General features: G+C 45.8%; 1 long non-coding RNA gene, 4 other non-coding genes and 3 pseudogenes across 5 annotated transcripts; 6 read left to right on the top strand and 2 right to left on the bottom strand.

Moving 5' to 3' along the window:
- LOC144007798 (triple functional domain protein-like) overlaps positions 1–14742 on the top strand; it is a 116334-nt pseudogene that overhangs the window by 80404 nt on the left and 21188 nt on the right.
- Positions 28–218, bottom strand: LOC144008184 (U2 spliceosomal RNA). The gene has a single exon (XR_013280707.1). It is a non-coding gene; the product is annotated as a U2 spliceosomal RNA (small nuclear RNA).
- On the top strand, positions 282–2153 carry LOC144007487 (uncharacterized). Its single transcript, XR_013280191.1, has 3 exons — positions 282–743; positions 1113–1199; positions 1258–2153. It is a non-coding gene; the product is annotated as an uncharacterized LOC144007487 (long non-coding RNA).
- Positions 3563–3727, bottom strand: LOC144008228 (U1 spliceosomal RNA). The gene has a single exon (XR_013280743.1). It is a non-coding gene; the product is annotated as a U1 spliceosomal RNA (small nuclear RNA).
- Positions 7696–7789, top strand: LOC144008203 (U2 spliceosomal RNA; annotated as a pseudogene).
- LOC144008199 (U2 spliceosomal RNA) lies at positions 9995–10168 on the top strand (annotated as a pseudogene).
- On the top strand, positions 11335–11499 carry LOC144008252 (U1 spliceosomal RNA). Its single transcript, XR_013280765.1, has one exon. It is a non-coding gene; the product is annotated as a U1 spliceosomal RNA (small nuclear RNA).
- Positions 14444–14608, top strand: LOC144008239 (U1 spliceosomal RNA). Its single transcript, XR_013280753.1, has one exon. It is a non-coding gene; the product is annotated as a U1 spliceosomal RNA (small nuclear RNA).

Genomic DNA, 14742 nt, shown 5'->3' on the forward strand with positions numbered 1-14742 from the left:
AATAAATGTTTTTACTTTGACCTTGTCAGGGGGTGAACCGTTCCTGGAAGTACTGCAATACCAGGTCGATGCGTGGAGTGGACGGAGAAAGCCCCTATTCCAGCTCCCTGTTGCAAAAATCAATTTAATATATGGTCCCCGAATAGAGGACGTATCAGATATTAAACTGATAAGAACAGATACTACACTTGATCTTAGCCAAAAGGCCGAGAAGCAATACCAACACAGTGAAAGGGGCGAGGTCTTAATTCCAGAGACTACAACCTTAAGTTACGGTTGCTCACATCGACTAATTATGTCACGTGCCAGAAACGTCAAACAACAACTATAGGTCGCTTGCACATCGTAATGCATCATGGGAGTTTTTTCTTCGGGCGCCATCTTGGGTGTCCGCCGGTTCACAAGGTACACTCGTGAGTTACACGGTAGAGCTTATCAACCTGATGTCATTTACGCAGTATTTTCACGATTTACCGGAAGATCAAAAACAACGATACAGGCAGAAGGTGTCTCTGTGTGGGGGGATTGATCCTAATTACGTCCTGACCAAGGGTGATTTTTTTTTTGACGGAGAAAGCTTGCTGGCCAAATGTGACTTCTCTGGACATTTTTCACTACCTCGTGTTGACAACATGCTCCATAACACGCCAACAAATCCCTGGAGGCTTACAATTATTTTGTAAGCGGGTGGATACAGAGTGTAAACTTTAACATCGCATCAGAAGAAACTGTTGCTGTTGCACGTAAGTAAACCACATGGTGTTGGTAATTCTGCACACAAAAATGTTGATTTGTTCTCAGGCTTCCTGTTATCATTGTGTTTACATGCACAGCTGGGTTTACCTGATGTGGTTTTTCTAATCATTTTATAACAGGCAAATATGGCAGAGCGTATAAGAATAAAAAGTAACTATGCACAGCCTCCCCGTGGCTTAATTAAATTTAATGCTACCCTTTCACTAGTTACATGTTACTTAATCAACTTATTCTAAATGGTTATGGTTAACCACTCTCAGAGGACGTATTTTTTGTTTCAGTTTCCAGTACATTAAAACGTGTTCATGGTAACTACTGAGCATACTGACAGCTTTTCTTATGATCTCACGGTTAAGGAGGCTGTCACAACACCCAATTTCTGTCTGGTGCCAGATGGCAACAATTCCCATCACTTGTCACGACAACACCAATAGTATTACCAGGTATGTATGGCTTTACTTTTTGTAGTTTCTTATTTAATTCTATGTTTCATATTTTCAGATTCAGGCACAGATGAGTTTAACTGTACGGGACTTCTGCGACTTTGTGGTGTGGACAAAGTGTGATTGAGCGAGTCCACCCAGATCGCTCGTTTTGGCCAGCTGGAAAAGCCAGAGTTTTTTTTTTTCCCAAAGTCCCCTCCTTACCTGAACTGCTCGGGAGAGCATTTACTAGATCAGCAGTGGACTTCCAGTGTTCCTGCTCAGCCGCTGTCACCTACCACTTGCTCATGTACTTCAAAGATGCGGAATAAAGTAGTTTTTTGTGCTGCAGCAGATTGTAAAATTAAATGATATCACTTGAAGTGTGCCAATCTAGACTGCCAAAAGGACAGTGGTTTTGTGACAAGTGTGAAACAAGGATTATTGGGAAAACTGTAACACAGTACTGGTACTTGTCTTACATTAAACAAATTTAAAAGAGAGCAACTTTTTCCTCTGTACATAGTATAATGAAAGTCATTGCGTACCCCATTAACATTACATCATACCGTCATCAGGATGGTAGGCACCTGTGCTAAAATAAATACATTAATTAACAGTTCAATTTTATCCCTGAAATTACTACATCTAATCATTATTCACTTCATTTTTTGTACTTTTAGAAATAATAGAGATTTATGCCATTACTTTAAGAGGGACCATATTGCACATTGAGTCAAATCCTGTCATTTGTCTTATGTATAGCTTTGTAAACAAACCCAACAATAGAATTTGTATAATCGCTGCCTTTATTAGCGCCAAACAAACAGTCGCATGTTGTCCTCCTCCAATGCTTTGATGCTCGCCTTCGTTTCCATCATGTCATTGGCAATCAAGTCGGTGTGGCATGAGATCCCTAAAGAAATAATTAAAAAAAAAAAAAAAAAGATCACAAAAAAATACGGTACCGGTAATAGGTTTAATATAGTACAGTAGTATAGTTTTTTTGTCAGTGTAAAAGAAATGTACACATTTTGTTGCATTTTTTAATGTATGAACATTGCTACAGGCAAATACTTATTTCTATAAACACTTCCAAATGTCTCTAAAATATAAGGTGCGTGTACACACACAAACATAAACACATACATTCACTCATGCATACAATATATCATGTAATGAATTCTGAGTGGCATACCAGAGTCAATGATGTCAGCAGTACTTGAGGGTACAGGTTACTGGAGCCATCTGGCTGCATAACTGCAACAATCTCTGCCACTTCGAGTCGTCTTTTCTTTGCTTGTCTCTCCTGTGCACGTTCATATCTTGGCACCGACTGGGCTGAGACATAGATGTTGTAACTTGGGACCCAACTTTAATGTTGGAGCCCAGTCGGGATGATTGGACAGAAAAACGGGCGCAGGGCGACCTGTTAAAATAAACAAATATATAAACAAATAAAATATGGAAAGACTGGTTATTTTACCGCAGTAGGGTGGCCGTGAATAAGTTCTTTAGCATGATGTGTAGGCTACCGGGGGTCTGTTTTCTTGCATCACCCCCGGGGGTCTGTTTTCTTGCATCAGCCCCTTCTGTCTCTTTTTTTTCCAAGTTTACATTTTGCCACCAAAAAACATGTTATCGGCATTAAAAGCCCAAGACTAATCAATCCAATTTCAGCAGTAAACACTTTGCACTGGCACTACTTGGGTGAAAATGTTCGATGTTAGCTTTCGGCTAACGTCCGCTAGCCAGCTTGTACTACCGAACTTGCTTGCTCATGAATCCAAAACATAGGCAACTTGCCCATATATGGGCGGTCGAAACGTTATTAATCCTCATGCATTAAATAAAGGTAAACAAGCTTACCGCTTACAAAGTGATGGCTGCACACACGAGCCCAAAGTAACGACTTCCCTCCGGAGTCCGCACTCCTCTGTCTCCAGGCCCTGGTTCCTAATTATTTTCGGAATTCGGAAAAAAGACCGACCATTTTCCCCCTTGGCTTTGTTCGAACAGCCAACGATGCAGCAACAATGTACCATTTTAAACGCAGACAACAAACGTGATAGATACGTGTTAGACCGAATCGCTCCGTAAATGGAGGCCACCCAGCATGGCGACTACGAGAAATCCGAGGCGGAAGTGACGACATGTGCAAGCGACCTATACACCGTTTTGAATGATAATGCGTCAACTGCGTTGTTTTTAACATGCGCATCGAACGTTTTGGAACATTGTTATTTCTGAAGGTGTAAAGTCAAAATTTTTCTTGTATGTTAACCACCTCGACCCAATAAACAGTAATAAAGTGCCAGAAGTCCAGCACAAAAACAACCGCCAATAGCTTTAGTATGTTATTATTTTTTTTTAAACAAGTTTATCAGGGGATAGCGCGAACGCAGTCCCCCACTACCACAAATTATGCAGTCGAGATTCCCACATTTGAGGAATTCGCAGGGGTCAGCACAACCGGAGTGCAATGGCTGAGCCTCACCCTGGGGGAACCACCTTCTTGATCATGGTATCTCCCCCTGCCAGGTAAGTATGAGTTGGATACGACGCCAGCGCGATTGTCATTCACGCGCACACTATGTGAAGTGACGGTTTCCTAACACGTGAAATTGTGAACCACAATACACACGCATCGGAATACAAGGACGTTTCTGAAGAATAAAGTAAGTCCTCATCAATGTCTGTTGGTCGTAACAATTTGCCCAGCTAACAGCAGAAAGTCCCATGTTATATTGTTTAATAATTACTCTACAATGCATGATGTGATTTTCCTGGCTGGGCGATGAAGCGGGTTTTTGGAGGGAACTTTATACTTCAATTCACGCTAACTGTACAAAAGGCTACTAGAAATAGTGTATTATTGTTGAGTGTTTATTTACATGAATCAGAACTTTGTTTGTATTGTTGTGCCTCCCCATGGCATGTGACTACGCGATTACGTATGACGATGTGTCGGGCGTGCATGCGCAGTTCAGTTCAGTAGAGAGCAGTGTTGCCACAGTTACCTTGAAAAACTAACTTAGTTACTTTACTGATTACTTGGTTTTAAAAGTAACTAAATTGCGTTACTGATTACTTGATTTTAAAAGTAACTAAGTTAGATGAAAAGTTACTTTTTTAGTTACTTTCAGCAGCTGCCGATAACACCATCTCAACATAAAAATAATGCAGTAGAAACGGAGTTCCAAATACTTTATTGAAAGTGCATTTTTTAACATGAAAATAAAGTTGTTGTTTTTTTATGAAAAACAAAATAGGCAGTCTCTCTTGACTTCTTGTAACGTAAATACTTTTTATAAAACAAAAAATAAAAATCTCTCCAGGTTGAAAATGAAAATCCCCTAAATTCCTCTATTGTTTGTTTGTTCCGCTATTCCAGTGTGTACACATGTATCAGTTTAAATATTTATTAATAGTTATTGACAGTTATAATTGTTTTTTGGTTTGTTTGTTTTTTCTCTTCAAAATAAGGATCAGGAAAACAAAAGGTTGATAATTTAATGTTAAATATAAATATTTAACCTTTAGACAGACACCAACACAATTAAACAGAATATTTGCACATTGTGAAGTATTTCAGAAACATAAATTTAAGACATGAAATAAACCTACCGTCCAGCCAAAAGAAATATGAAGCCACCTTATGGAACAATAAATCTATCAAACACATTTTAACCACTTAATATATGCAAAAATATTTCCAAAAGTTCATTTCCCTTTTTAATCAACAATTTTTGTATTTAACAATTTTTTTTTCTTTTGTCAGTGTTCTGGCACTATATTACTGTTTATTGGGTCGAGGTGGTTAACATACAAGAAAAATGTTGACTTTACACCTTCAGAAATAACAATGTTCCAAAACGTTCGATGCGCATGTTAAAAACAACGCAGTTGACGCATTATCATTCAAAACGGTGTATAGTTGTTGTTTGACGTTTCTGGCACGTGACATAATTAGTCGATGTGAGCAACCGTAACTTAATGTCACGACGTGAAGAGGTAGGACCCAGACGCAGGATAAGGTAAGCCACCAAGGCAGCAGGTTTATTTCCAGCCAACCCGCGTCTCCTCTCAAGCTGAGAGGAGAAAGGGGGAATCAAAAAGGTGGAGAACAAAAAGCGCTCCACTAGGGAGGAAAAAACAGGCACAAGGCAAAAGGGGTAACAAAAGGCGCTCCACTGGAGGAAAAGGCACAAAAACAAGACAAGGCACAAAAGCAAGGCAAAACAACAGGAACAAGGAACAAGGACTCGAGGACTGTGGGACGCTTCCATGCACTAACTGTGTGTGACACTTCGGCAACGGAGGGGAGAATGCAGGTGGCTTTTATTGTCTTGGTTGATTGGTGGCAGGTGGACATGATCATGGGCGGGGACCGGTAATTAGTGAACTGCAGGAAGGGCAAGTGACCTGGGGTGCGAAGGGTATCAGAAATTCAAAATAAAACAGGAAACATGACTATGACAATAAAGGCCTGTCACGCAGGTGGCGGCGTGACAGTACCCCCCCCTCAATGGCCGGCTCCTGACGGCCATCCGACCCAAAGAGTCCAAAAACAAGGGCGGGCGGAAGGGGGCACGGAGGTGGGAACACGGCCCACCCATCCGTACCGACAAAAAGCAGTTCAGGAGGGCGTCCTCGACGCCCGACAAGAGAGTCCCAGCGGGGCCAGTCAGGAGGGCGTCCTCGACGCCCGACAAGGAGCAGAGGTGGCGGCGGGGTGTTCGCCGCCAGATGAGGAGCAGGAGGCGGCCTCTGGCCGGGCGCCGCCGGAACTGGTGCAGGTGATGGCGGCCGCTGGCCGGGCGCTGCCGGAACTGGTGCAAGAGGTGGCGGCCGCAATCCATGCGCCGCCTGACGAGGAACAGGAGGTGGCGACCGCAATCCATGCGCCGCCTGACGAGGAACAGGAGGTGGCGACCGCAATCCATGCGCCGCCTGACGAGGAACAGGAGGTGGCGACCGCAATCCATGCGCCGCCTGACGAGGAACAGGAGGTGGCGGCCGCAATCCATGCGCCGCCTGACGAGGAACAGGAGGTGGCGGCCGCAATCCATGCGCCGCCTGACGAGGAACAGGAGGTGGCGGCCGCAATCCATGCGCCGCCTGACGAGGAACAGGAGGTGGCGGCCGCAATCCATGCGCCGCCTGACGAGGAACAGGAAGCAGCGGCCCAGGCGAAACGGCCAGGGGCTGCGGCGGCAGCGGCAGCGGCCCAGGCGAAGCGGCCAGGGGCTGCGGCGGCAGCGGCCCAGGCGAAGCGGCCAGGGGCTGCGGCGGCCAGGGGCTGCGGCGGCAGCGGCACAGGCGAAGCGGCCAGGGGCTGCGGCGGCAGCGGCACAGGCGAAGCGGCCAGGGGCTGCGGCGGCAGCGGCACAGGCGAAGCGGCCAGGGGCTGCGGCGGCAGCGGCACAGGCGAAGCGGCCAGGGGCTGCGGCGGCAGCGGCACAGGCGAAGCGGCCAGGGGCTGCGGCGGCAGCGGCACAGGCGAAGCGGCCAGGGGCTGCGGCGGCAGCGGCACAGGCGAAGCGGCCAGGGGCTGCGGCGGCAGCGGCACAGGCGAAGCGGCCAGGGGCTGCGGCGGCAGTAGACAAGGTTCCGGAGCGAGAGGCTGTAGCAAACGAGGTTCAGGGGCGAGAGGCTGCAGCAGACAAGGTTCAGGAGCGAGAAGCTGCAACAGACGAGGTTCAGGGGCGAGAGGCTCCAGCAGACGAGGTTCAGGAGCGAGAGGCTCCAGCAGACGAGGTTCAGGGGCGAGAGGCTGCAGCAGACGAGGTTCGGGGTTCTGAGGCCAGTCCGACCCTTCACCCCAGTCGCCACGGTCCAAAGCCATCAACTCTTTTATCTCTGCAATGACTCGGGCGATGTCTTCAAGCCTCTGCCAGGTCTCCAAGTTGGACACTCCCGCTGGGTCCATGCTGGCCGAAGTGTACTGTTACGACGTGAAGAGGTAGGACCCAGACGCAGGATAAGGTAAGCCACCAAGGCAGCAGGTTTATTTCCAGCCAACCCGCGTCTCCTCTCAAGCTGAGAGGAGAAAGGGGGAATCAAAAAGGTGGAGAACAAAAAGCGCTCCACTAGGGAGGAAAAAACAGGCACAAGGCAAAAGGGGTAACAAAAGGCGCTCCACTGGAGGAAAAGGCACAAAAACAAGACAAGGCACAAAAGCAAGGCAAAACAACAGGAACAAGGAACAAGGACTCGAGGACTGTGGGACGCTTCCATGCACTAACTGTGTGTGACACTTCGGCAACGGAGGGGAGAATGCAGGTGGCTTTTATTGTCTTGGTTGATTGGTGGCAGGTGGACATGATCATGGGCGGGGACCGGTAATTAGTGAACTGCAGGAAGGGCAAGTGACCTGGGGTGCGAAGGGTATCAGAAATTCAAAATAAAACAGGAAACATGACTATGACAATAAAGGCCTGTCACGCAGGTGGCGGCGTGACACTTAAGGTTGTAGTCTCTGGAATTAAGACCTCGCCCCTTTCACTGTGTTGGTATCGCTTCTCGGCCTTTTGGCTAAGATCAAGTGTAGTATCTGTTCTTATCAGTTTCTTATCTGATACGGCCTGCCCCGCTCCGGTATAACTCCTGGTGCCCCGGGCGGGCCCCGGTGGCTGGTGGGCTGTCCGGTAGCCCTGCTGCGCTGGCTGTCCGCCCATTGTGGTGCCGGGTGGATGAGGTGGGGGGCGGCGGGGGGTGGGGGTGCTGGGGGGCGGGCGTGCCACCTACACCCGCCGGGTTGGGTGAGGCCCCGCTGGTCGCTCCTCTTACTCACTTCACTAGCTTGCACTATACACTTTGTAAATATACACATAGGGCACACAACACATTTCTTGGTGGGGTGGGGAAGGGTGGAAACACCGTCTTCACCCTTCAACTCCCCTCCAATTTTAATGCACCTCACGTCCAAGGGGAGGGGTGAGTTGGGGCGGGGAGCCATCAGAGGGGATGGACTGCAGTGCCTGGCAGCGCTGTGGTCCCCCCCATTTGTGTCCCTGCCCCACCACTTTGTCCCTCCATTCCCTTTTTTAATGCACCACACATATACATATTCATTTTTTGGGGGGGGATACGGGTGTGTCGGAGTAGGGGAAATTTTTTCCCTCTGCTCCGACTCACCTGCTCCCAATTTTAATGCACCACACGCACACACTTGTATATACACTGGGTGGGGCCACATTCACGGTGTAAGGGTAGAGCTCGCCAGTCGGCGAGCTGGCGGACTCAGTAACAGGGTTAGGTGTCACTTGTACTCTGGCGTGACGACCGGGGCCTCTCCCCACCGGGCTCGGTGTTCTGGTGTCCCGCCTTCTCCCCTGGTGCTTCCTCCTCTGCTTCCCCCCTCCCGCCGCGGTGCAAATCTCGCGCGGCTGGAGGTGGGGTGGGCACATCTTCCCTCTCTGCGCTGCTGCCCGGTGCCGGTTTCCGGGGGGGGGTGGGGGGTTCTCGCGGGGGGCCGGGTTCGCGGGGGGGGGGGTGGCGGCCGTCGGGGGGGGGCGGCTTGTTTGGGGGGGGGGTGGAGGTATGGGTGGGTGGGGGGTTGGGTGCTGGGGGTCGGGGTGTGTTCGGGGGTTTGGGGGTCGGGGGTGGTGGGGCCTGGGTCGTGGTGGATGGCGGGTTTGGGTGGGGTGCGGGGGGGTCGTGGGGGGATGGGGGCTGGGGACCGGTGGGGCGCTGTGGGGGCCCGCTGGGCCTCGTTCTGCGGCCTTGGGCTCGGGGGTGTGGGCCGGGGCTGGGGCGGGGGTGTTCCGGGTATCTGGGTCGGCTCGCTGACCGGTGTCCGCTCGGGTGGCTTGGGGGTGGCCTTGGTGCTGCCGCGGCCTGGGGATTCCGGGGGGGGTGGGGGGGGGGGGGGGGTGCTCGCTTTGCTGGACCGCGGTTGACGGCTTCTCTCTTTGGTGGTGGTCCTTATGCATGCCAGATCCGTCGCACCAGCATCTACTGAAACTCAACAGAAGTACCCTCTCCCTCCCACAGCCCCTTGAATCAGTTGGTGCTGGTGTCTGTGGTTCTCACTTTTCTTTATCTATCCTTCCCTCCTTCCTCTCTTTAGTTTTTCCTCTGGTCACTTGAGATCTTAATTTATTAGAAGTATGAGGTTTCTGGGGTTGGCATAAGACTCCGGTTTTGTAACCACGCAGGAGGGGTCTTGTTGGTGCTGGACTTCACTTTGATGGATTGGATGTACTGGCTTCTATTGATCTCACTCTGCCTTATCGATCCTTCCCTCCTTCCTCTCTTTAGTTTTTCCTCTGGGCTCTTGAGATCTCGCTAAATTTGCTGGAATTTAGAGGCTTCCGGGGTTGGCGTAAGACTTTGATTTTGTAATCATGGGGAAGGCAGGAAGTGTTTGGTCGGTGCTGGATGTCACTTTGATTTACCTTTCTTTTCTCTTTATTTCTTTTTTTTCTGACCTTTTCTCTGGTCTCCTGACCATTTAAATCTCACGACTCTGGCAAGATTCTGAAGTACCTGGTTAAGGCGAAGGGTAATGGGATATTTATAAGGTTTTAGGTGAATGAATGAGTATAAATTTATACGTATTTGCACGCACGCACGCAAACGCACGCAAACGCACACACGCAAACGCACGCACGCACGCAAACGCACGCACGCAAACGCACGCACACATACACACACACACAAAAAAAAAAAAAAAAAAAAAAAAAAAAAAAAAAAAAAGGAAAAGAGCAATGATGACAAGACGTTGAATCGGTAAGACTACCGAATGAACAATTCTGAGCTCTTCAAAAAAAAAAAAAAAAAAAAAAAAAAAAAAAAAAAAAAAAAAAAAAAAAAAAAAAAAAAGTGTAGTATCTGTTCTTATCAGTTTAATATCTGATACTTCCTTTATTCGGGGACCATATATTAAATTGATTTTTGCAACAGGGAGATGGAATAGGGGCTTGTTCCGTCCACTCCACGCATCGACCTGGTATTGTAGTACTTCCAGGAATGGTGCACCCCCTGACAAGGTCAAAGTAAAAACATTTATCGTTTGTTTAACCGGAAGTATCTACTCCACCAGTCTTATCTCCGTCATTTATGTACGCTGTTCACGCGCGGGTCTTCTCCGGGTACTCCGGTCTCCTCCCACATTCCAAAGACATGCACGGCAGGTTAATTGGGCGCTCCCAATTGTCCCTAAGTGTGCTTGTGAGCAGTGTTGGGAATAACGAAGTTTAAATATAACGGCGTTAGAAACTGCGTTGCTTTTTCACTAACGGAGCAATCACATTAATTACGGTTCCTATCGTTACAACGCCGTTAGCGTTACTGATAATGTAAAGTGCCGCATTACAAAAATGTGGTTTCAGGAAGCGCCGCGGTGTCAAGCTTTCGCCCAGCTGACAGACAGCTCCACATCAGTGGGGGTGGGGGAGGGGAAGTTATGTTTATTGTTTTGATGTAGTCGGGTAATTTGTCTGTTTTATTCCAATTCGAAACGTTGCATGTTTTACTGTGTGAATGGGCGCAGTTTAATGTTATGTTAATTATCAAATTGCTTGTGTATGACGACGCGTTGTAGCTGCCTGCCTTCAATTTATTTTCCTGTAAATATCTCCACTTTCTGTTCATTACTCTCAATTTAAATTAGTCTTAAATGATGCACATTGACTGAGATGTTTCATCTTCCCAATATTAAATCCATATTGAGTTTTATAAGATTTTTGAACTGTCAATGTCTGCTTCACAAATTGATTTTTTTTACACTCACGTCTCCAGTAGGTGTCGCTCCACACTGGCTCTCGCGACTCATCGTTTCCTACATAGGTGGATGATGATAATAATCATCATCCACTGACGACAACCATAAGTGAATGATCTTTTAACTCCTACGTTAGCGTGAATTGAAGTATAAAGTTCCCTCCAAAAACCCGCTTCATCGCTCAGCCAGGAAAATCACATCATGCATTGTAGAGTAATTATTAAACAATATAACATGGGACTTTCTGCTGTTAGCTGGGCTAATTGTTACGACCAACAGACAGTGATGAGGACTTACTTTATTCTTCAGAAACGTCCTTGTATTCCGATGCGTGTGTATTGTGGTTCACAATTTCACGTGTTAGGAAACCGTCACTTCACATAGTGTGCGCGTGAATGACAATCGCGCTGGCGTCCTATCCAACTCATACTTACCTGGCAGGGTGAGATACCATGATCAAGAAGGTGGTTCCCCCAGGGTGAGGCTCAGCCATTGCACTCCGGTTGTGCTGACCCCTGCGAATTCCTCAAATGTGGGAATCTCGACTGCATAATTTGTGGTAGTGGGGGACTGCGTTCGCGCTATCCCCTGATAAATTTGTTTAAAAAAAAAATAGGGAAGCTAATTTTGGTGCTGGACTTCTGACACTTGCAATGAGAGTGAGTTCAGTTTATTACCGTCTATTGGGTCGAGGTGAACCACGTGCACAAAACATACAAGAACAATCTGACTGAACACCTTCACAAATCACAATGATGGCAGAACATGGATTTGTTGATTGTTGATGGTATTAAAGTCTGATGTCGTGATGGTGATAAATTGTAATGAAGTTGTGAAGTTGTGGTTTTCTAGAACAAACAAATAAATGTAAACATACAATGAGGTCCATTGAGGCATCGCACTAAAGAATATCAATTGTTTCAAGTAATAACAAAATATATCAATGGCACAAAAGAATTTTACAATCTTATTTGTACACTTAAATAAGGCAGAACACTATTGCTTGTGGTGCAGTGTGTTTACACGAAATATCCACAAGGGCGCGCCAAAGACCACATAAGAGACTACAAACGACAGTGTGGATAATGGCGGCCACGGTAAAATGTAAATAAAGGCAGAATTCGGGCGTTCTACATGGGTTAGCTCGACTTAGAATTGACAAATGGTCCAGAGAACTATGAAGAACTAGTTATTAGCAACTTTTTTGAGTAACGCGTTACGCGTTACTCAAAAAAGTTGCTTTCTAAAGTAACTAATAGTCTAACGCGTTACTTTATTCTACAAAGTAGTCTGATTAAAGTTACTGTCCAGAGAATCAATGCGTTACTCCACATTTTCATGAAGAAGGCAAACTATCTCACTGTTGTAACAGTCACAAACAACTACTGCTAACTACGAAGATGAGGCAGAAGTCATTGATCACCACACTGAATTCAGCCATGGTCTGGTCATGAATGGTTTGCACATTCAAAACAAAAGTGATGATACTTTTACTACTAGTTTTATTAACCAACAGGCACACAACACAACAAAAAAAGTGTGCATTATGGACCATAAAAGTGGTAAAAAAAATAATTTATTTCCATCCTCAACTGGTCCGTGAAGCATTATGGGATGAGGTCGTCTCCGCCCTCTCGCCAGGGGGAGTGACGTCAGACAAGTTACGTTTTCAGTAGGGGTGGAACAAAAAAACGATTCGACCGAACCATCGTTCGTCAAGGGGAACTAAACGACCGTATCGGTTGCGAGTGAGGCTTTATGGTTTTCATAACAATAGCAAGAGTTCTGCGTCGTGCTCTACTTGTTTTGTTTACATTTCAGTAGCATCACCATTCAAGCTACTTCCGTGTTTCCGTGCTCGCGACACGGCGCGCGCGCGCGCAACGAGTGACAACATACAAATGGAGACAGTTAGCAGAAGCCGGTGCCGTACATCTCGGTATTTCCCATGGCTATCGAGTCCTCTCGGTGCACTTGTATGTCCCGGGCCGGCGTTGGTACTGCGCGCGAGCCAAAAAGAATAACTCCCGTGACGATCCAATGCATGGATTCAAACGACACAGGTATGTCCCACAGCCAACACACCAGCTAAGCTAAAAGCACACTGCAAGTATCTCATTTCTCAGTTTGTGGCTCCCTGTCAACGTATACAACTAGCATGAGCAGCAGATAGGAGAACTGAGACGTGCCCGCGATTACGACAGCCCAAAAAACAAAATATAAACAGTAGTGATTCTGTGGTCATCATCGTGTCTCAGATTAAAAAAACAAAAAGATGTCATACATTCACCAAAAATGAAAGTGATGACAAAAGAAAAAACAATTGTTAAATACAAAAATTGTTCATTAAAAAGGGAAATGAACTTTTGGAAATATTTTTGCATATATTAAGTGGTTAAAATGTGTTTGATAGATTTATTGTTCCATAAGGTGGCTTCATATTTCTTTTGGCTGGACGGTAGGTTTATTTCATGTCTTAAATTTATGTTTCTGAAATACTTCACAATGTGCAAATATTCTGTTTAATTGTGTTGGTGTCTGTCTAAAGGTTAAATATTTATATTTAACATTAAATTATCAACCTTTTGTTTTCCTGATCCTTATTTTGAAGAGAAAAAACAAACAAACCAAAAAACAATTATAACTGTCAATAACTACTAATAAATATTTAAACTGATACATGTGTACACACTGGAATAGCGGAACAAACAAACAATAGAGGAATTTAGGGGATTTTCATTTTCAACCTGGAGAGATTTTTATTTTTTGTTTTATAAAAAGTATTTACGTTACAAGAAGTCAAGAGAGACTGCCTATTTTGTTTTTCATTAAAAAAACAACCTTTATTTTCATGTTAAAAAATGCACTTTCAATAAAGTATTTGGAACTCCGTTTCTACTGCATTATTTTTATGTTGAGATGGTGTTATCGGCAGCTGCTGAAAGTAACTAAAAAAGTAACTTTTCATCTAACTTAGTTACTTTTAAAATCAAGTAATCAGTAACGCAATTTAGTTACTTTTAAAACCAAGTAATCAGTAAAGTAACTAAGTTAGTTTTTCAAGGTAACTGTGGCAACACTGCTCTCTACTGAACTGAACTGCGCATGCACGCCCGACACATCGTCATACGTAATCGCGTAGTCACATGCCATGGGGAGGCACAACAATACAAACAAAGTTCTGATTCATGTAAATAAACACTCAACAATAATACACTATTTCTAGTAGCCTTTTGTACAGTTAGCGTGAATTGAAGTATAAAGTTCCCTCCAAAAACCCGCTTCATCGCCCAGCCAGGAAAATCACATCATGCATTGTAGAGTAATTATTAAACAATATAACATGGGACTTTCTGCTGTTAGCTGGGCAAATTGTTACGACCAACAGACAGTGATGAGGACTTACTTTATTCTTCAGAAACGTCCTTGTATTCCGATGCGTGTGTATTGTGGTTCACAATTTCACGTGTTAGGAAACCGTCACTTCACATAGTGTGCGCGTGAATGACAATCGCGCTGGCGTCGTATCCAAATCATACTTACCTGGCAGGGGGAGATACCATGATCAAGAAGGTGGTTCCCCCAGGGTGAGGCTCAGCCATTGCACTCCGGTTGTGCTGACCCCTGCGAATTCCTCAAATGTGGGAATCTCGACCGCATAATTTGTGGTAGTGGGGGACTGCGTTCGCGCTATCCCCTGATAAACTTGTTTAAAAAATAATAATAATAATAATAACATACTAAAGCTATTGGCGGTTGTTTTTGTGCTGGACTTCTGGCACTATATTACTGTTTATTGGGTCGAGGTGGTTAACATACAAGAAAAATTTTGAC

Source organism: Festucalex cinctus, chromosome 19, assembly GCF_051991245.1.
Source record: "Festucalex cinctus isolate MCC-2025b chromosome 19, RoL_Fcin_1.0, whole genome shotgun sequence".
Taxonomy (NCBI): Eukaryota; Metazoa; Chordata; class Actinopteri; order Syngnathiformes; family Syngnathidae; genus Festucalex; species Festucalex cinctus.